The sequence below is a fragment of the Pyrus communis genome, chromosome 16 (assembly GCF_963583255.1).
Source record: "Pyrus communis chromosome 16, drPyrComm1.1, whole genome shotgun sequence".
Classification (NCBI taxonomy): domain Eukaryota; kingdom Viridiplantae; phylum Streptophyta; class Magnoliopsida; order Rosales; family Rosaceae; genus Pyrus; species Pyrus communis.
Window position 1 is genome coordinate 20,898,021 of NC_084818.1, and position 24,407 is coordinate 20,922,427.

General features: G+C 36.6%; 1 pseudogene; it reads right to left on the minus strand.

The window, feature by feature from the left end:
* Positions 1–20,804: 20,804 nt before the first annotated feature.
* On the minus strand, positions 20,805–23,062 carry LOC137719549 (uncharacterized; annotated as a pseudogene).
* Positions 23,063–24,407: the final 1,345 nt, after the last annotated feature.

Here is a 24,407-nt window from a genome sequence, read left to right on the forward strand (position 1 = left end):
TATATGTGTGTGTGTGTGCAACTGTGCTCATTTACTTACTAATGTATTATGTACAACCCACAACAGCAGCCATGTATATATGATTTTTCGCTAGTTTTTCTCAGATTTCTTCTTGTCCCTTCCTATAGTACTCTGAACATTTGGCAGATTCAGGCCTCCACCATTTTGAGAATGGGACAACGAACCGCGTCTCGTGCCATGATGAAGGACCGCTGGTGCATCGAATTTCTTACTAAAAGACATAATTATTAATGATCAACTTAATTAAACTTTTACACATAAGAAGGTATAAGAAGGAGAAGATCAAGTTATGGCTTTTGCATTGAATGTTGGAAATGTATTTATGTCTATAGGTTTCGTATTTAATACACACACATTCCTCGAAAAGGAAAGCAAATATTTGACGGTTGGTCGCATGCATACGTGATTGCTTGGAGCATTTGTCTTCGTGATTAATTAACACGCACACATTCCTCGAAAAGGGGAAAACAAATCTTTGACTTGGCCGACATTGTTATACTAAGTTAATATATTAAGTGAGAAATGTTGTCATTTAGTATTATGATAGAATAGTATATATTTTATTTTATTTTATAAGTGAGAAGATTTAGGTTCAATTTTCGTCAAAAGCGAATTTGAACCACATTATTACTAACTCATTTTGAGGTTAAGCTCACCCCCATCCCTGTTAGTGTAAATAATAAAGTTTGTTCAAAAAACTGTTAGTGTAGATAATATTGTTTGTTAAAAAAAAAGTGAGCAATGTTAAGGAAACTCTCTCAAAAATGAGATTTTCCATGAACTCTTAGTTACTTTATGTTTTTTGCACAACTCCCCTGCCAATATTATAAAATATTGTATAAAAAACATGAGGTAGCAGAAAATCTATTGAAAGTTTCACTTTATGAGAGTCTCCTTAACATTTTTCACATTGATTTAATACATATGTGGAGATTTAAATTTGGGGAATATCCGTTAATATTTTCTCTTAGATTTCACAGAATTATAATATTGTAATAATTATGTATGCATTATATATACGGTCTTAGATTTCATATAAGAGTAATGCTATTCACACAACAAATGTTCAAGGCCATCGATCCATGCAGAAAATAATCTTCCCCTATACACGCGGTTTAACGAATGTTTGAAGATGAGCACCAATGTATATCTTAAGAGGTAGCGTGTAGTCTAATCTTTATATGTTGAATGTAAAATAACAAGGACTTTTGGAATGTGAAAATAAATGTGTCGTGAAATAACAGACAATTACCATAAGGTGGAAAAAATCGTGGAGAGAGTTGATGTATGAAGTTTCGCTATGCTTTCACTTGGAACTGTTGGGACCCATATATAACTCAGTTTTCAAATTGTAAAGCAAATTGCTTGAATTCAAATAGTGTTTTCTTAATTAGTAGTTGTTGGTTCATTTTTTAATATTAAATTAATTATAATTGTCATTATTTGGCAGTTAGTGGGGAAGTAAGTTTATTTATCATTATTTGTGGTTAGTGGGAAATTAAGTTGCAGTCTTTGGCCTTTCATTTTTTGTAGCTTTTGTAATTTTTTTTCTTGTTAATTTGTGTTTATTAGGCTATTCACTAAGGATGATAAGAAACATATAATTATTATCATATTTTTTCCATTATAATTGTCAATTTCAACCTAAGAATAAAAATATGAAGAAATGTGGAAAATATTACCAACAAAATAAAGGAAACTCAAGCTATGTGAGTAAGAACCAACAATCTTCTTCATCTTGTTACGTTTGTTGTAACTTGCAAGAGTGGACATATTGCTCGATTTTGCAGATATTTGAAACGTGAGCCTAATCCTCAAGTTCATGTCACCGAAGAACCATTTGTTACAATGATTACTGATGTGAACATGTTTACAAGTGATGAAGGATGGTGGGCAAATTCTAGAGCCAATAGACATGTTTGCTTTAACAAAGTTGGTTCAAAAAATATACTCTTTATAAGGAGCTGCATGCATTTATGCTTGGTGACTCCTTAAGTGCTTAGAAGTGGTAAGATTGATTTCGATTTTACCTCTGCAAGGACTTTAATTTTGAAAAATGTATTTCATACTCCTTCTATGAGGAAAAATCTTATGTCGAGTTATCTTCTTAATAAGGATGGTTTTAAACAAACCATGAAATCTGATCAATATATAATCACCAAAAAGGATGTATTTGTGGGCAAGGGTTATGCTTGTGATAAGATGAATGTTGAGAATGGTAATAAAGCTTCTACTTCAGTTTATATGCTTTTTTCTTTATATTTTTTCCATGCACGTTTATTGTGGATGCAAATTTCCGCCGTCTTCAGTCTTGACAAAAATGCACCTTTAAAAGAATCAACACCTTTGATCAGAAACCTAAGCCTCACGTGCCCACGAGGTGGGGGGAGGGGGGGTTAGGTCAACAGATCTCTAATGCCTAAGTTAGTTTCTATGAGAGAGTAAAGTGTCTAGAGCTTTTTTACGGTTTCCAAAGCCCTCTAAATTTGGTAGAATATGAGGTATTTATAAGGCTAGGGCCGGGCATATAGTGTTTAATGGAGAGATATACTCTAAATATTCCCAAGATAATTAATAGGAGATAATACGGTAATAATCCTAATTGATTTAAATTAGGATTACTTACTTGATTGGAGTCAATCTTCAATTGGGAATGAATTAAAGATAGGATTTGGGTAATTAATCCTTATCCTTAATTCCTTGCCAAGGGCAGGTGAGTTGGGGGCAGTCGTATTCAACTGCTGAGACCTTTTGGGGTGTGAGCTGCGCGTGGGAGCATCTGAGAAGTCTGCCAATTTATTGAGGGCAATCTTGTCTTCTTTGAATAAAAGTCCACATGTCGCCTCTAGAATTTTTGGGATTATTTTAGGTTCCACAAATACACCCACACCTACTGTGCTGCACGCACACAAGAAAATGATAGTAGGTGTAAGAATCCCAAGCTGCTTAGTTTGTAGAATTGCTTCCCGATTTGAAATTGATCTTCTTTCTTTATTTGGAGATAGACTTCTTCTAGGAAGAGGAAGATAATTGCCCCCAATACCTATTTAATTCTGCCTTAAGCAGGGGATTAAATAAATTTGGAGAACAATCATTATTCCAACAAGGAAGAGAAACCAGAGGAAATTTTTATTCCCCCTCCCCTAGCATTCTTCCTTTCTTGCCCTTGCAAAGAGTCCTTTCTCGTTGTAGTTCTTCTTCTTTGTGCCGCACCAAGGTCAGAAAATTTTGAATTTTCTTCTTCTTGAATTTTTTGGGAGTCTTGGGACTTGAAAAATTGGCTTGGCGAGGGCCATGGGTGTGGGTAACACAAGGCATGGGAGCCTCGAGGCTGCTTGGTGGCGCAGCACGGGTCGGCTGGCGTGGGCCAGATGGACAGCTTGGCTCGGGCCAAGGGGATCGGCGCGCTGAGGTGCTGGGAGACCGACTTGGGCCAGGTTTTCAAGGTTGCTGGACACAGGCCCTTGCAGGCGAGAAGAGAGGGAGAGAGACCGACGTGAGTTGTCTCTCTTGCATACACGATTTGGGCCTGCCTTGGGACGCGCTAGGCATGGAAGAAAGAGGGGAAGGAGGCACGGGCCTACCCCCATGTCACATCTTTTCCAAGAGGTGATATGTTCCATGAAATGCATGCATGCTCAATGTTCCTCAAATGCAGTTCGTACGATGGTGGGGTTCTCGAACTTGAGCAAGTTCTTTGATCTTGGCTTTACCATAAATGAATTTTGCAACTTCTTTGAGATCGGCCACTAGGAAAGTGTGGGGCAGCTGAGATCTCGCCATAGGCTGCTCGATGCTTCTAGCAAAGGTGCGATGAGTGGGCGAGAGATACCTTAGAGGTGAGCGGAGAGTCAGAGTCTGACTATTCTCCCAAGTTACGTGTCTTGACTACCTTTATCAATGGTAAGTGAACTTTTTCATTCTTGTCTTGCTTGAATTTTTGTTGAGTTCCTCCACGACTTCAATTTATTGATCGTCGTTCTTACTTTGTGTAGATTTGGAGTTTGGCTCAACTCCAAGAGATTCGACAGATATGGAGAAAGTGCACATTGCCTTGGGCATTCCTATTGAATACCATGAGTGGCGCTAGCTGCTCAGCCTTCTTTGTCGGGAGAAAGGTGGCCTGCCTTTGAAGGAAGAGATAGAGCAGATAAAGGATAAAGCGTTGGCTCGTCCGATCGTTGTTGTAGAGCCTGCTGCCAATGATGGTGGAAAGAAAAGGTCTTCATCACCTGCTTGTGAGCCTTCGGCTGAGAAGAAGCCAAAGACTTCTTCAACTGCTCGTGGGAGCTTGTCTGCTACCAAAAAGCTTGTCATTGATCTAACTTCCCTAAAGGGACGAAGAAGACCATTGAGTTTGAGCCTATGAAACCTGCTATTCTGAAGATGACATCCATTGCTGAAAGATTTGCCCAACGGAAAGGTTCGATGATGCCTCTGGTGTCCGGGTTTGTATCAAAGCGTCTGTTAGGAGCTAAGTCTGGATCGACTTTTGAGAGGCTCGTCACTATGAAAAGCGGGAAGCTGGATTATACTCCCAAGGTGGCGCCTAGGCCTATTCCTCCTTCTGCCGTGATTGACTCGTTTATTGAGAAAGGGAAATCTACTCACATGGGCAGTTGTGAGAGATCCACCGAGTCTGAGGCTAGAAAGTTTCTTGAGGTTTGTGCACTGCTGAAGGCTGACTTGCTTGAGGACGTAGATGCATACACCAAGTTTATTGATAGTGTTGGGAAAGTTGTCATCTGCTCAAACTCCTTTGTGAAGCGTCCTGCCTACTCGATGAAGCCCTTCCTAATTGCTACAATGCATAAGACTTTGATCCTGGCAGCTAAGTCTATGCGCGTTGATCAGGATGCTATCAAGTGTGCTATGGAGGCCAAAGTGCCTTTGGTGGCTTAACTTCGCTTGGTTGCTGAAAAGATCGAGAAACTCGAATCTGAACTCGCTGTTTTGAAGGGGTCTGATGTCTCTGCCTGATAGGATTAAAAGCACACCACAAAATCGCACACAAATGTCCTATTGATTTTCCTTATTAACACTAAGATTTGTCAATTGTAGCATTTGAAAATAAGGGTCTTTCCCGCAGAAGATTGTTTTATCTAACTACTTAAAATGTCACAAAAACTGGGCTGCTGTCCCTACTGACCAGCCACCGAAAAATAATTATTAGACTGACTTACACTTATCTAAAGTCTGCGAAATTTTATATGCGGATACTAGACACACAGAGCTAGACTCACACAAATTTTTGGGATCATTGTTGTTTAGATACTACCATATAGATGCATAAATACTAGAAAAGAAAAAGAAAATGACCACCACAAACACAACTCTAGCCCATTTTGTACCATCACCTCTAATGAATCGGAACCAAACTCATGGATCCCGAGAAGTCACATCTTCCAAATTGCCATAAATTCGGTCCTTAATCGAAATCAAGCACATACAAGCAACTCATAAATTCCCACATAATTTAGAATTTTTACGAGTCATACGAGAAGAAAACTTCTTAAACCAATAATAATAGAGCCAAGGCTTTATAATTGATCCATGATCATGAGCCAAACAAAAACTTAATGAGAAAACTCACAATGGTGCTTTCTCCATTCCTTGATTAAGACTACAAAATTGACAATAAGAACGTACATGGTTTCAAAGTTTGGTTGCCTTCTCCATTCCTTTATCATTCTTTATAGTTAATGTAGATTTGTCTTACTCCCAAGGGTAATCCTTCATCGTGATGCGGTTCTAAGAGTGGTAGCTTTCCTTTTTCAGACATGGTCAAATGTTGATCTCGGTGACGCATCATGTACTAAGTGCTCGGCAGACTCATCAACGGCCCCAGATTTATGAGGAGGTTGAGCAATCTGGTGAGGCTTTCTTTGTCCCTGGAGAGGGGTCCCAGACATGTAATGCATTTTTCTCATAGTATAATCGAAATTTTGAATTTTTGGTTGTTGTGAAAATCGAACTTTTAAATTATTTGGTTTTTCGGGTAGGTTCATAAAAAATCATTAGTTACAAAAAAAAACAGTCACGGAGGATACTGAAATATGTTGGTGGATGACAAAAGAAGATCCCCGATCTTCTTTAGAAAAATTTGGTTGATAAATTCTTTGGTTACACTCTCAAAAAGTTGGTTGATAAATGCATGGTCCCCAATTGGTATAAACTGTTTGAATTGTTGGGTGAATGTGTTGTTTTTGTTGTTATATTATCTGCAAATTTTAGGAAATGTTATAGTTTTAGGGGAGGTTCTACTGAATTTTCGGTAGAAAATAGAATTCGTCTAATGTTTACTTTGTATATTTCATAGTTCAAAAAAAAAAAAAAAAAAAAAAAAAAACAGGGGCCCATGCAGACTTTTGAAGGCGTCACAGACCACTCGCACCACCATCGAGAAGATCACCATTATGTGGGATCCTCAACATCATGCGGCTGCAACAAATGAGTAGCACAATGCGTTGGCCAGCAACATTGGCTCAGTTATCAGGAATCATTGCCCCTTCCTATGGGAGTCATGGAAGGCTATCCCACCTGAAGTTAAGGAAGCCGTTCTTCTTGAACTATCGATAAGTTTTTTCAACCTCAAATACTAAATTTTTATTAAAGTATATAAATTATTATAAATTTTAATTGCTATTTATTTGTTAAGTTTTGCAGCATCACTATGAGCTCATGAACCTCATTGTCAATCAAAACCAGTACATCAACGACCTTTGCGTCGGTAGGTTCACTCAATGGAAGAGTGACCTCCACAAGCATTATGAGAAATATGACGGTCCAGAGGTCGCTCTAACGGTTGGGTGCCTTACAGAGTTGGTGGACCATCGGGATGAATGGGAGTGGCTCTGTGGCCATTTTCAAGACGAAAAGTAACTTGTAAGTATAATGTATATTTCAATAATATTTAATCAAAAGTTTTATATTTTTAAATAATATGTTAAATTTTCATTAATTTGTTATAAATATCTAAATTAATACGTTTTTTTTTAATTCAATAGAAAAAAGTGAAGGCAAACTCGATCAATAGATCGAAGAAGAAACATCTTCACCGCTCCGACTCACGACGCTTCTCTTATGGGTTGGAGGAGCGACGTAAGGTAACCATATATTTATTTTAAGTTTTCATTCTTTTTACTCTCTAGTGCACAATTGATTATCTATGTGTTAATATATTTTTTTTATTCAAGGGGGGTCAAAGTTTCCAGAGATTAACATGTTCAAGGAGGTGTATGTTCGACCCGGGGATGAGTTGACGGAACAGCTTCATGTAAGTTATTCCAATTTTTTTAATATTCAATTAGTATTAATATTAATTACATGTATATTAAAACTAATGTCTTTATTTCATTTTTCTAGTCCACCATGGTGGAGAAGGGCCAAACCGTTCTAGAGGAGGTGGCTTTCTAACTTCCCCTAGAGACCTCGATAAAGGAGGTGTTTTCCCTTAAGGATGTTGGTTTTCAGATCATGGCGGACGCACTCGATCAGACCCTCGGTCGTAGGCATATGAATGTTCACTGGGGACTTGGACAACTACATATTCTAGTTTTTGTTTTTTTAAATTGTTTTCAGATTTTAAAATATTTCTTTCCATTGTATGCACATTTTCAATAATTTTTTAATTCAATATTCTTCTTTACATTTTCTGTTTTTAATTTCACTAATTTCATTTATACATAAAATAATATTATCACTATTTAAAAGGAAAAAAATTTATTTAAAAAAATTAATTGTAAAATCTGACAGTGACGGCCTTATATTCGTTGAGCTAGGTTTTGGGGGTCGAACTCAAGTTTCGTTACTCGAAGTATCACGCGCAACGAACACTCATTTATCGCTCTTAGTTTCATGCAACAACCACTAGATCCGTTGCACAACATTCATTTCGCACGATGAAGCACTTTCCTTTGTCGCGTAATGTCTGACATCACAAGCTTTGCGCGACGGATTTTTTACCACCCAATGTTTCCGGCGACTGTATTTGCCTTTGTGCGATGGATGTCCTTTCATCGCCCAAGCAGTTATGCTTAGTAGTGATAGTTTTCGTGTAGTGCTACATGAGCACTCCAACTCAAACTGCTACTTTGTATTTTTGACCCTTGGCCCTTTTTCATTTTAAATAAGCCCTGCAGTTTCACTAGGTTCTTGCAAGCTAGATGTTCGCACTAGTAGGAAAAACTATTTGCGCAACAGATGTTTGGGCGACAAAGCGAAATTCATTGCGTAAGTGAGTTTTGCGCAACGAAACAAAAGCTTCGTTGAGCAAGAATGGTTACTTTGCGTGACAAAAAACATTGTTGTGCAATAAATTCTGCACGACAAAAAAAAAGATATTCGTCGTGCAAAGTCAGTAAGAAAACCATAGGTAATTTTTTTGGCACGAAAAAATTGCGCAACGAAATTTTTCCTTCGGAAACTTTGCACGAAACAAGCTTTGTCACACAAAGTCAATTCAGTTTTTGAGTCAGAGCATCCAGTGCATGTGAATCAGAGGAATCAATACTGTATTTTATGTAGATGTTTGTGCGACAAAGTATTCGTTGTGCAAAGCCCCTAATCTTTGTATAAATATGCATTTCTGCTCTCCTTATTTTGCACAATTCGTATCAGAAACGCAAAGAAACAAGAATTCCTTTCACCAAATTATTATTTCAATTTTTGTTTGTTTTTTCGTATGCGATGACAGACTCTAGTAGTCCTTTGTCAAATAGAGTTCAAGGCGAAGGTTCTGAGAAAGGTAATAAATACTAATTTTTGTTGGTTGTGTAAATTAATTAAATATTTAAGTAGACTAAAATAAGTTTTTATTTTGTTGGTAGACAAGAAAAAGAAGAGAGATGCGACATGCGTTCGATACACTTCTTTTGCTAAGAGCCACTACCGAATCACTTACACAGAATTAGTATGATATGTGAAGTCAGATATGGTGAACAAGTTTAGGGGCGACGTTGGGGTATTGGTGCGTGGCAAATGCAGAGTGAATTATGGTTTATTAAATAATGACACTTAATTATTAATAATTTGAAAGAATAACTTTATATGGACTGTATTTATTTTGTTTCATCTCGAGAACAGGTTTCCAAAATATTGTAATATTGACATTAGTATTTTGAGAAACTGTTTTCGAGACGAAATAAAATAAATATTTTCAATTGTCGCGCAATCAAGCGACAAAATGTTTGTTGCAAAAATAATTGCGGGACGAGACTTCGTCACGCAACACACTGTAAAAGGTCGGTTAGCGTTCAAGTCGTGCAAGTTAGTTTTGCGCAATGAAAAAACATTTTTGTCGCACAAAGTCAGTAAGAAAATCTTAGGTAATTTTTGTTTTAGGTCAAAAAAATGCACGATGAAGATTTTCCTGCGGCTATATTGGGTTACAAAGGCCCCGTCGCTCAAAGTTCGTTAAGTTTTTAGGTCAAAGCATTCATTGCATGGCAATCAGTAAAACACTTGCGCGACAAAGACTTCGTCACATAAAGTCCAGTTAGTTTTTTAGTCAGAGCATTCAGTGCATGTGAATCAGAGGAATCAATACTATTTGCGCGACACAGGCTTCGTCATGCAAAGTCCCTAACCTTCCTATAAATATGCGCTTCTGCTATCCTTATTCTTCACAATTGTCTTCTTGCTGGAATGAAGGATAAAAACCGAAAGCAGAGCATTCTCTCCGGTCCCTATGATATAAGGCAATATGTGGAGTTTGCGTATGTGCCTGATGTAGTAATGCGGAATAATTATCCTACTATTGAGTGGCATTCTTGGAAATATGTGCTTGAGAATGTGAAGAAGGCGGTGATAGATCAATTATTAGTAAGTGTGACAATTGTTGAAAATAATTAGTTTTGTTAAAATTTTTGTTATATGTTGGAATTAATTATTTGGATATATACGTAATAGTGTGATTATAATCTTTATGATACAAATGAAGAGTTGATGAAGTTGATGGAGGAGGCGTTGAAAGGGGGCTACAAGCGGTTGCGTTATGCTGTGGAGCATAATGGAGGACCATCAAAATAGTCGTTTTAAATTTATCATTTTTTAGGACAATATTTAATTTTAAGATGCGTCATGACTAGCAGTCACTTAACCAACCACAAATCGGGAGTTCAAGGTTCTAAAGAAAGCGCAGATGAATAGATGGGATGAAGAGTGTGAAAAGGCATTCCAAGTTTTGAATTAGTGCCTGACTTCACCTCTTTTAATGTCTAAGCTGGAAGCAGAAGATAACATGTTCATCTACTTGGTAGTATCTGAAGTAACAATGAGCTCTACTTTCATACGAGAAAAGCTGGGGGCCTAACTATTTGTATTCTACATTTCAAAAGCTCTCATTGATGAGGAAACCAGAAACCCAAAAATTGAAAAGCTAATTTTTGCGCTAGTTGTTGCAGCTTGGAAACTCAAGCCATACTTTTAGGTGCACACAATCATAATTATGATGCAATATCCATTGCGATCAATCTTTCACAATCCAGGCATACAGCGATAAAGACCCAGGCACTGGCAAACTTCATAGTGGACCTACTTCGACGAATGCAACAACTTTTATGGCTCATTAGGGGCAAAGGAATGCCAAAAGGACGCACCAAACCAACATACAAGAATTTTTTAGTATTTTCGTGTTGATGGTTCCTTAAACCAGCAAGGATTGAAAGCAGGTCTTGTCCTCATCACTTCAAATGGTTCAATACCAGATCAATCCATCATTATATGCTTCAAAAGCATCCAACAACAAAGTAGAGTACGAGACTTTACTAATAGTTCCCCGACTAGCGAAAGACTTAGCGGTGAAGAAGCTTGCAATCCATTCAGATTCTCAACTAGACACCAGCCTCAGGTGAGTACATGACAAAACATCTAATAATGGTGCAATATCTGTGTAATGTCCTAAAGTAGCTCAACACATTCCTCACTTACACCCTTACGCAGATTCCACGAGCAAAAAACATTCACACATACGCATTGGCAAGTTTAGGCTTTGCCCTAGATCACCAATTCAAACGCTTCATCCCAATTGAATACTTTGGGAAGTAGAACATATGTCCAAAATGAGCACCAGAGGTGGCGCAAATCAACACAACCCTGAGTTGGCAAGATTCTATCATTGACTACCTAGTCAATAGAGTACTCATTGAAGATAAACCGGCATTAAGAAAGCTCCAAACAAATAAAGGTGGCATGCTACTACATGTGGAACGGCATGCTCATTTAAGGATCCTTTGACTGGACCACATCTCTGCCTCCTAAAACTGCCAAAAAAGCTCATGATTCTCAGCCTCATCCATAAAGGTTTTTTTGCCAATCACTCTAGAGGTCGCTTCTTAGCTTAAAAAGCTTTTAACACGTGCTATTATTGGTTAACAATGCATCAAAGAGCTAAGGGTTTTGTACAAAACTGCGACAGCTGCCCTTACTTCAAGATAGTGCCCACACTACTTGCCAGCAAACTCCATCTACAGACAAGCCCTTAGCCATTCATGCATAAGGCAATTAACCTGATAGGACCAATGCCGTTTTTTACTAGGGGCAGAGGCATGATGATTGTAGAAACCAACTACTTCACTAAATGGGTCGAAGCTCAACCCATGACGACAAATGCCGATACGGACATAGAGAAATTAGTCTAGAAGAACATCATATGCTGATTTAAATTCTCATATTCCATCGTCACCACCTGAACCTCATTTATGCCTATCTAAATAATTCAAAATCTTAAGCAGATCACCAAACAAAAGCTCACAGATTGAGAATTATTTCAGTTTTTTTCAGCAATCCATCTTTGCTCAACCACACCCACAACGACTTCCATGCTTTCCAGTGCAAGAGGGTAAACTAATTCCCTGACACCCATATGGCTATGTTCTCCCTCAGGAAAGGGTAAACTACCCGAATATTCATATATAGATGGGTTCGGCTGCCTCAGTGTAACTGGTTGTACGACAACCTGTGCCGCCGTTCTCAAAATTAACTAACATAGTCTTCATCAAGGCATAGCTAACTGAAAGATTATGCCCTTGGCCCAATTCGTGTAAACCCATGCTTTTATACTAGAAGACACACAAAAATGCAGTACGTTTCCTAAACTGATGCCTGCAAAAGTTCATACAACTACACAGTTTGTTGTGACAAGTTATTGATTTTTCGTGTCCAAACAGAATTATATCATGATGTGCTACTAGCTACATAGCATATTGGATATGTGACCCTAAAGCACTGCAATCCTCGAATCGTTATCCCCACGAATTTCAATACAACTGAACACTTTTGATGTGACTAGTTAATGATTTTCATGTCCCACAGATCTTTATCATGTTGTGCTACAGGCTATGTAGCTCAATGGATTGTTGACCTTAAATTGCAAGAGCAATCCAGCTTTTCAACAGCGTATGAGAAACTGCGTCGTGTCATGCATCAACCTCGTTAAGTACAAGTTCACATAAGCTCATAGTACACTGCCCATGGAATCTCGTAGTAGACGAACAACGAGATTCTCATTTTAGACGACTTTCGTTTAAGCAATGAAGTCAACAAACAAACTTGGCAACGCCAGCATCACACGATCAAAAGCAGCAGCACATGATGAACTTAGCAACTCAACACCCCATAAAGCCAAAACTCATGGCTTAGGAACACCTACTAAGAGCGCATGCTTTTATTAAAGTCACATAAATAATTAGCACTTTTATGGCTAAAGTTTTACAAGACACTTTAAGCAAGAAAAGTTTCAAGAACATTCAAATCAATTGAATAACGAAGATGGAGTAAACCAAAAAAAGAAGTGTATTAAATTTCTAGCAAATTGATAAACTGGCATGAAGGCCACCAAAATCTGACACAAGATAAACAAAGCAGACTACTTTTAGCAGCTCGTACTTCCACCACTTCATCTTCAGTAGCTCCAATCTCAACAGCTTCACCCTCAACTACTCCATCTATAACAGTTAAGAAATCAAATTCTAGCAGCTTCATTTTTATTGGCAGGCAACATAGGCGCAACAACAGTATAAAGAGCAAACTTTGACGCCTCTTGAGCAACTAAATCCATTTTTCCAAGTGACGAACTTCCGTCCCACTTCTAATAATGGCGAGCCTTTTAGAAGTCAATCTAAACTTAGCAACAGATAAACACTTCATTATATCTTTGAACCCAGACACGCAGGGCAACACAGTTCCTGTGTTGAATGATCTTTTCAGCCAAAACTTTAGCTTATTTTGGAGTTATAGATTTCACAGGATCATCAACCTTCTTTTTATCCTTTGAAGAAGATAGTTCGATAACAAACTTCCCAGAAGTAGCATAACTCTCACAAAAAGCAAAAAATGACCTTGATTTCTTCTTGATTGAAGTTTAGCAAGCAGGCTAACCTACCAGTAAGGCCATACGCCTCTCTTGCCACCCCTAGCCATGCTGACTCTGGTTCAGAAACACCTAGCCGCGCTCACTCTAACCCCATAACTCCTAGCCACAGCATAACACTCTACGCGTTTGGCTTAAGCAGCAACAACATAAGATGCATCACCAGGCTCCACAGCCTATTTGGCAAGCACACCCTATACTAGGGTTAGCATTTTCATCATTAGGAATTCCATGGGTCATCATCTCCACATGGCACTAGGCAAGCCCAACATACTAGGCCAACCCAATGCCTCAACTCCTTTCACTCAGCGATTCCCAGCCAAGCTTCCGACTCTCCAAGTGTCCAATTGAGCCATAGTTAAAGGAAAAGGTTATCTTTCTCTTACCTTGAAGGAACATCAATGACGATGACGACCAACTTTTCATAGGGTAAGCAAAGAAGAAAATTGAAGGATGAGGAACAATATCCTCTGATTTCTCTCTTTCTTGTTTGAAAAATAATTGCTCTCTAGGTTTATTTAACCATCTACCTAAATTCAATAAATGACACACCTTAGTCAACTAGACACTGATAGGATTAAAAGCACACCATAAAGTAGCACACAAATGTCCTGTTGATTTTCCTTATTAACACTAAGATTTGTCAATTGTAGCATATGAAAATAAGGGTCTTTCCTGCAAAAGATTGTTTTATCTAACTACTTAAAATGTCACAAAAACTAGGCTGCTGTCCCTACTGGCCAGCCACCGAAAAATAATTATTAGACCAACTTACACTTATCTAAAGTCTACGGAATTTTATATGAAAATACTAGACACACAGAGCTACACTCACACAAAGTTTTGGGATTTTTGGAGTTGATTTGCTATTTAAATTAAATCGAACAAAAACAGGACAAAAACATATTTTAAGTAGTAAAAATAGATTGTAGTTCACAAGTTAAGAAAACGAGTTAGGGGAAGTGTTATCCACCACCAAATAATCATACAAACATGTTATGTTTCATTCAAATTCCTTCTATTTCTAAATGAAGATGCTCAAGTTGACTCAATGTTAGAACTCAACCTATTACTCTTTCTTATGTGGTATGTTAAGAGAATGGCGTTTTCAACTTAACTTAGTCCCTAGCATGCAATCTAGAATGGCGTGTTCATAGATTTAACAAGTAGAAATCATTAAGAACGAAAAGAGTTTGAGTCATCACAAGGCATCGTAAGTACTGGCATTGTCTTACTTATCCTAAAAATTGATTCACATGTTAATCGCAATTAACAAGTACTACTTTAGAACATTTGTAGGTGCTCATTCGACAAGGGCAGGCACACACATATTCATAGCATTAGAATCCTAGATATGCTTACTAAGTATGCATTCGTAGAAAACACATAAAGAATTCATCAATGAGACAAGTAATGAACGAATTTTCATTCATTCATAAAAGTAATTCAAACGAAATGTCATAACAAACTTGCAATCATATTCGGGGCATCAAACAGCCCCTAACTACTAAAAATTTAGTTACACAATCCTTAAGTTAAAACAAACGATAGACATGAGTTTGAGAAAATAGAACCAAAAGAAATCAACTGAGGCCTCTTCTTTCCTTCCTTCCCCAATGCTACTTTTAAACCAATTCTTGCTGCATCATTTTCTTCTCCTTAACTCACCCACTAATAGACATCATTTTCTTCTCCTTAACTCACCCACTAATAGACATTTAGTGATGACAATAAGTGAGAGGAAATGGTAAAATAATTGTAACTCCTTGGGTAGCCTTTATGCTAAATACTCTCTCTTAATCCTCATCTTTAATTCCATTTCCTTTGATATTTGAATAGGTGTCAACTGGTTTGTTCTTGACTGCATCAATTTTGGCTGCTAGATTTATTGGATTTATTGCTTTCAATGCTTTCTTGTCAGTTACAAACTGCTCAGCCTTGGGAACATTTAGGTGTTAAAATAGCCATAACTTCTTCTAGAAAAATGATATTAACAATCCGAAAAATGCTCTAGAAAATAGGCATCCATAGCTTTCCAAGCATATAAGGCTCATTCTCTAGTTCATTCTGAGCTGTCCGCAACTTGCTTCTAAAGTCAGCTAATCCGCACAGGCAGTTTTGACGAATTTGTTACTTAAAATCTCACTTATGCTATTTTTCTTTTCTTTGCTTGACAAATCCTACAAAACACAAAAACAACGTAAATAGCTCAAAAATATAAGGAACTAACATAAACCGGGCGAGGTTGCATTGCTTCATCCGACTCTTTTCCTGCACAATAGGAGAACAAGAAAAAGCAAAAATACAAATTATCACTGAAATATTTGAAATTCGAAGCGCATTTTCTCGGCAAACAAACCGAAAGAGAAATCATATTAGCACTGAAAAATTGGAAAATTCAAAGTTCATTTTCTCGGCAACCAAACAGAAAGAGAAATCGGACGAAAGTGTGGGCAAATGACCAACCAGGAAGCTCCAGATCTACGAATGAGGACATCGTCTCGGGGCAAGACTCAGGGTGGGAGTATCGAGCAATGGCCTGAGACGAAAGCCCCTGAGGGTTTCCGCACAGGGCTCAGTTCCAGGACCACTGATCCAGCTCGCAGTAAGTGTTGAAATACGCCCAGCAGTTCTCAGACCTCGGCAGTAGCTAGCCGTCCGATCCGTACACTGGCGAATGGAAATATAAATTGCAGAAAAAACCTAGGGTTTCCAAACTGCTGGAGCGAACGAAAGAGAAAGGAAAAGTCGCTGAAAATTACCGTTTCGTTCCTTTTAGGGTTTCACAGTGAGAGGGAGTTCTTCATCTTCTTCCGCCTAAAGCTGAGAGAGAAAGAGGAGCGAGAGGATTGAGCGGTATGAGAATAACGGCGTGGATGTGAAGGGGTCGGATTTGGCGGCACAAAGTGAAGATCGTTGTTGTGACAGAGTTAAAGGGAACGGAAGGGATTATGTGTTGGTGGGAAGTTCTAAACGCATCAGGAGTTGCACCACGTATTCTGTACTTTCGGCTTTTAGTTTTTATTTTTTTATTTTTTTATTTTTTTATTTCTTACTTCTTGCTCCTGTGTATTTTTACAGGTACAGAAATATATTGGCAGCCGAACGAGAACCAGGATGCCATGCAAAAAATTTATATTTATGGGGAAAGCGTTTATCATCAGATTATTGCATTCTGAGTTTAAATTATTTATATCGTTTTTAAATAAAAAAGTAAAATTTATTTTATTTTTATTTTACATATTGTTAAATGCGATTCACATGCTGAATGCATTTCATAATTCCTTTACATATTTGATATTTTCCTGTGGAATAGTCGAGTCTCAAAATTAAAATGTGGTATAAACATCATCAATGAGAATATTCATGAATTACTAGATTCTTAAAAATAATCAATTAAGAAACATCAACTGTGGAACAAAATGAAAGAATATACTAATTTATTTCTTCTGTTACATCCTAAGTGGGATTTGTTCTTAGCAAATCCACCCATTTTCACAATAAAATAATTCTAATTGAACCTAAGAAAATAATGTGCTTATTTATCTTGAAGAAATTTTTGTAGCAGCCATGCATATATGATTTTTCACTAGCTTTACCCAGATTTCTTCTTGTCCCTTGCTAGAGCACCCTGAACCTTTGGCGGATTCGGACCTCCACCACTCTGAGAATGGGACGACGAACCGCGTTTCGTGCCAGGATAAAGGACCGTTGCTGCGTCAAATTTCTTACTAGAAGACATAGCTGCTAATGATAAACTTAATTAAACTTGTTTACAGAAGGTATACGAAGGAGGAGATCAAGTTGTGGCTTTTGCATTGAATATGTTGGAAATGTATTTATAGACACCGGGTTCGTATCTAGCAGTTTGGTTTCCATAGAACTACCAAGAAATTACGGTAACGTAACTGCAAATGTAAACGCAGCTATTTGTTTTAATTGTAACTCCTTTTTTTTATATATATATCCTGAATGCCGACCGAGTTGTCTGATGAGCTGAGAAGCGTTGGCGGTTCGGAAAAAATCCTCGAAAAGGAAAACAAATTTCTGACAAGGCCGACATTTTTATATAATTTAATATATATGTGGAGATTCAAATTGTATGGGGAATATCTGTTAATATTTTCCCTCCATTCTTATCTTCCGAAGTTTCTCTGTGATATATATTGAAACTTCCTTTCCGGTAATATATTGACTTTCAAGCCTTCTGAGATTTCATATAATATTACACAATAAATGTTCAAGGCCATTGATTCATGCAGAAAATAATCTTCCCCGACACACGCGGTTTAACGAATGTTTGAAGAAGATCACCAATGTATATCTTAAGTGGTGGCGTGGAGACCAATCTTTATATGTTGAATGTAAAATAACAAAGACTTTGGAAAGATTTTGGAATGAGAAAATAAATACATCGTGAAATAACAGAGAATTACCATAAGGTGGAAAAAAATCACGAAGAAAGTTGATGCATAGAGTTTCACAGGCTTTCATTTGGAACTGTTGGGACCCATATAAAACCAAGTTTTCAAATTATTTAAAAAAAAATGCAGATTGCTTGAATTCAAATAGTGTTTTCTTAATTAGCAGTTACTAGTTCATTTTTAATATTAGGGTCATTTTGGTTCTGTCCTTAATCAACCTAATTGTTTGACTAAAACCTTGTTTGTTTAATATTTTGATTGAGGTCATTAACATCATTTAAGAGATTTAACTCATTCATTTATGCATTTAATGTCCCACAAATTATGAAATTTAAACAAACTAAATAATATTTTTAAAATATAATAAATACTTCAAAAGAAATATTAGGGTAATATTGTTCTTCACAAAATTATAGCAAGAAAATAATGTACGTACATAATTATTAACATATTTTAAAAAATAACTACTAATATAGTTTGAAACATAAAATAAATACATATAATTAGCATGGTACATTTAGCAACATTAAAAATGAGTACAAATAAAAAAAAATATGGGTACACATACAAATAAAACTTTAAAAAAATATGGACATAAAATGAAATTAATATATGGGTACATAATAAACTGAAAAGAAAATTGGTACAAAGTAAAAAAAGGTTGCAAATTAAAAATGGGTACAAACCAAAAATAAAAATTTATGATAAAAAAATTTAGCCAAAAATATAAATATACCAAATGTAATAGTTGTAAAACTAAATGAATACATTTAGAAATAAAAAATATTTTATTATTGAAATAATTAATGACGTTTGTTAAAACCTAAGGACCTTGATCAAAAATTGCAAAGGGCAAAAGGTTTTAATCAATGGAGTAACAAAAAGAGGGATGAGAACTTAATTTCTCCTATTAAATTAAGGGACCTTGCATGAAAATGGGTTGAGCTAAGTTTATTTTAGCAAGAAACGATGCTATAACTTTATTTAAGGAAAAAGAATTAAATATTAATGAAATACCCTTAAATTTTAATAAAAAAGACAAAAGAACTTAAATTTTAATGAAAATGACACAATTTTAATGTAAAAAAAAATTGACGCGAATCCATCACATACACTATTTATGAAACTAAACACTATTTATGAAACTAAAACACTATTTATGAAAGTGAACGGTACTACACTATTTATTGGTCTAGTTCCATAAATAGTGTCTAGTTCTTGCACATATTTCATAAATAGTGCCTAGTTAGGTCCAATTTCATAAATAATGTATAATAATTGGTACAGTTTCATAAATAGTCTCTAGTTATTGGTCCACTTTCATAAGTAGTGCCTAGTTCTTGGTCATGTTTCATAAATAGTGTCTAGTTCTTGTTCCAGTTTCATAAATAGTTTCCACCTATTGGTTTAGTTTTAGAAATAGTGCCTAATTCTTGGTTTCATTTCATAAATAGTGTCTATTGTTGGTCTAGTTTCATCAATAGTGTCTACTTATTGGTCCAGTTTCACAAATAGTATCCACTTATTGGACAAGTTTTATAAATAGTGTCTAATTCTTAGTTAAGTTTCATAAGGTTTAAAACTTAGACCTTTTTGGGTCCGATAAAAGCACGTATTGCACCTAAAATGATGAACCCATAAATGATTACGTCATTAGTAATTATATTTAAAAGCTGTTTACAATTACCAAATTAAAATTCTCTCACATTTTTTACATACCTATAATTAAATGTAGCTCTCCATCCAATTTCTTTAACTTGGGTGTCATCTTGAAGAATTTTTCCTTATGCCCATAAGAGAAGTAGTACACCACCCGTTATGATGTAAGTGGTGAGAAACTTTATTTTTTAATACAAGAATCTCACTACTTGTATAGAGACACGTGGTATACCACCCCGTGTTCCGGGCATATTGAAAAATCACTCATCATCTTGGCTACTACTGCTAGGAAACAACATCACAGAAATAAAACTGATAAATGTAATTCAATTTGGAATCTTTCTCTTAACAAAAAAAAAAAAAATTCTCTCTTATTGAGAGCTGACAATGGGGAGGAAAAAATCTCTCTTATTTATTGTCATAAGAAACGATAACAAATTATTTAGACAATAACATAAATTACAAAAGAAATCCTCCATCTAGCAAAACTAGCTAAGATATCCCACGCTAATGGGAAGGAGAATAATCCCTAAACTCATTCGAAAACAATGCCCAGAAGGGCTGCCCAGTATCTTACTCTACCCCATAGTTTTTCTACCATCAATATAAGAATAGTGAAACCTTTGGTGTAGTGTCAGGCTAATAAGCTGAATAATAAAACTAAGAGTCCTATGGTTTTTGCTCGGATTGAACTATAATCTCTCTCTACTTTGAGTTCCAGCAACCCAAATTTCTTCTAGATGGAATCGAGAAAAGCGGGAAAATGCAGAACAATGCACCTCTTGACCATGTCGATGGGAGGAGCTAGCGGAGTCCACAGGAGTTCCAATGAGGTTCTTAGTAAATCCCTCGCCCACATTACCATACCCACAGCGGATCCAAATCTGTAACACCCGAAAAAATTAAACAGTTCTATCATTATTCCATGGAAGAAACAACGTTACAAATTTACAAGCTACAATATCATCATCCATATTCTAAAAATGTCGCATTGTGGTTCCATCATCAATACAAACAATAACATCTCTCGTAAATAACCAAGCTCTACTTAACCTTTGATTAATCGCCGAAAAAGCTCTCTTAACTAAAACAGTTGCAACTGCAAAACTAGATTCTACCACATTCAGAACAACGTACGAGGAATTGGATTCCATCTTTCTCCGAACCCATGACAACAATTGATGAATTCGCAGACACGGAAGTACGCACAGGCATGGTTTTTACGACAGATATCTGGGAATTCTGCGAAAAGGAACTTTTGAAATGAAACTGAATTTATTATCGAATTTAGACTACAAATTCCAGAAGAAAAAAACCTAATGGTGCTGGTATAACATCTATAATTAGACTTCTGCTTGCCTCTTCCTTACCAACTGGGGTTCGGGAGCTCAATCTTTGCGATGTCTGGTCCAGAACCACTTCTTCCTAGCATAATCGTTTTCTGATAGGGATCTACTCCACCTTGACCCAAGCGAGAAGTGCCGTTTCAAGAAAGGTTTCGCAGAGTTGTTCCGAATGCTGGAACTGGGTTCCATCTTAGATACTTTTACTTTCCTATCGGCATTCTTCTGATGCTCAAAAACATCGTAATCATCATCAAAGTAGCTATGTACAACTCTATTTTTTGATATCTTAAGGTTTTTGGCTTTGAGCTCTGCTTCGGCTCTCAAAGCTTTTCTCGACATCTTTAATACTTGCTTCTCTCCGACCATACAAATTGGGTAAGCCAGGTCAGACTTATCAACCTCCAATGTCATAGTCTCCAAGCACTCGGCATGGTACAAATGTCCACATACCAACACAGAAACCACTGATGTGTCACTGTCGGCAATAATTTTCTGGATCCTCCATGAAGATCTTTCGGTTAAAAGCTTTGAGCAAACTCCACAAGACTGCAAATCTACGGAAGGAGAACATGAGAACCTGCTGCTGGATCCAGTTAGCTTTCCATGGATAGAACCAAAGTTCTCAATGTCAGAAGACCATCTTTCCCTTTGAGAATAGGCCACGAGCTCAGAAAAGGTACGCATAGACCAGCCATCAGAGGACCCACCTAGAGATCCAGGCGCCATGTCATTGCTGCAAGTAGAGAGTACAAATGATTGTCTTCCTTCAGATATTGAGTTGTTATTTGGAGATTTTAATCCCAATAGCCGACTATCAGAAACCTGTCTCAACAGCTCATGTCCTGGTGAACGACGGGCTCGTCTTGATGGGGTTGAGTTGGGAAATAGTGGATAGCTAGGGGTACATGATGGTTCTGCAGTTGGTATTGATAAATTTGTAGGCATGGACAACGAAACATTTGATGCAAATGAATTTGCAATTGTCGATGATTCTGTCAAACTCTTCACCTGAAATGCAAATGGAAAGAGGTCAACACAATCTAATGACAATGGGTAAAGGGACAGAGCATCAGACAACAATGCATAAAACCCAGTATAACACGTCTAGTTTTAATGGAGTCAAACTCACATCTGGAGAATAATTTCTTGCAATGGATATATCTGCAAAATGCACATACTCAGGTCAGTAAATCACAAACAAATGAAGCAACAAATGCCAGCAATCCAACGATTAAACTTATGTGACTACCTAACATAAAATGGAAGTATGTCTGATAAGTGTGTGCATGCGCAAAACATCACAAGCAAGCATCCAAAGACCTCATCGTGAGGGCTACCAATTTTCCAATGGACAAATAATTGTAAAACAAGGAACTGCAGGTTATCAATGTCCTTTCTTAACATGTGCTCAAAATAAAAGAAAATAGAAATATGTCCTCAAAATTTAAGATAAATGTTCTGTTAAGACAAACGCTATCGATCCATAAAACAAAGACACATCCAGAATTTCTATTTTGACAGAAAAAAATTGTACATTTGAGCTTTCTTTATCTTATTTTGATGATATGTAAAGTAGAAAACTAAGAAGCAGAGATAGGCATATATTTGGTATAAGGCTACTGTGTTGTTCTTCAAAGTGTTCACAAATACCAAGAAAAGATCAGTCATTCTCATTCAGGACTATCAAAAAGTCCTATCAATGCAAACATGATACCACTGTGCAATTTGCATCACACTGAGGATTGCGAAGTTAAATTTTCATTTTTACAGGCATTTATGATCTAATAGTTTATAAACCAAGTAAAAGAGGTCATTAGGTATTCACTACATTCAATCTTATGTAAATTAATCTCATGATGAAAAGTAGGAAGTTCAGAAGCTTTCATTTACCAAAGCGGGAGTAACGTTACCTGGAGATGGACTCAGATTTGTACCTGTTCCTCCATGAAGAGGGGACTTTTGAGATATAGGTGTTCCAAATTCTCCAGTGGGCTTCCCAGATCTGAGAAATTACCCCTTTCAGAACTTAATGCACCTTTTAACTCCATGCTATCATTAGTACTGATTCCATGAGAGACTTGATATGGAGTACCAATTTCACTAGAAACACGCTGTCGATTATCCCATTGAAAATTCCATGACGGTGAACATATGGCATTCCTGCGCAATGTTTCACCTTCAATTCGATTTGGGTGGGTTCTTTTCTTCTTAGCAACACAGCAAATTGACCCCATGATCGTCCAGATAGCATACGCCCTCACTGTGAGCCGGAATTTCACTCTTTTGGAAGACAGAAAATAAACAAGATTTAGTCTATCCTTCATGTTTAATAGCCGCAACCTAATCATCTAAGTAGAGAATCCAAGAACAGCTCATCCTTACGAAAGGCAAGGGAAAATCAACACTGCATCATAATTACCTGTATCTAATTACTGCAACATCATCTGTTGTATTCAATTAATGGAACAATTATTCGGTTTCTTCCATTGTATGTCACGTTTTAAGGAAATACTCTGCACATTATTGCTTCCAGACTAACATAATGCGTTTCTACATATTATACTATGAAGCAAACTAAGTCCGCAAAATTAACATCTAAACCAACCACTCCCCTAAATTTCAAATTCAAAAACCAAAACAAAAATCATGAACAAATAAAAAAAAAGAGAGTTAAGAGCAAACTAAAGTAATCATTAACCTAACAACTACATACAACAACAAAAAAAAAAAAAAAAAAAAAAAAGAAGAAACAAAATTCAATTATTCTTAAAAATCATAAAATTGAAGAAACCTTAGGAAAAATAAGCATTAAAGTTCAATAATGGAAATATAAATTGCAGAAAAAACCTAGGATTTCCAAACTGCTGGAGCGAAAGAAAGAGAAAGGAAAAGTCGCTGAAAATTACCGTTTCGTTCCTTTTAGGGTTTCATAGTGCGAGGGAGGTCTTCATCTTCTTCCGCCTAAAGCTAAGAGAGAAAGAGGAGAGAGATGATTGAGCGGTATGAGAATAACGGTGCGGATGTGAAGGGGTCGGATTTGGCGGCAGAAAGTAAAGATCGTTGTTGTGACGGAGTTAAAGGGAACGGAAGGGATGATGTGTTGGTGGAAAGTTCTAAACGCATCGGGAGTTGCGCCACGTATTATGTACTTCCAGCTTTTAGTTTTTTTATTTTTTTATTTTTTTATTTTTCTTACTTCCTACTCCTGTGTATTTTTACAGGTACAGAAATGTATTGGCAGCCGAACGAGAACCAAGATGCCATGGAAAAAATTTATATTTATGGGTAAGGTGTTTATCATCAGATTATTGCATTCTGAATTTAAATTATTTGTATCGTTTATAAATAAAAAAGTAAAATTTATTTTATTTTTATTTTACATATTGTTAAATGTGATTCACATGCTGAATGCATTTCATAATTCATTTACATATTTGATATTTTCCTGTGGAATAGTCGAGTCTCAAAATTAAAATGTGGTATAAACATCATCAATGAGAATATTCATGAATTACTAGATTCTTAAAAATAATCAATTAAGAAACATCAACTGTGGAACAAAATAAAAGAATATACTAATTTATTTCT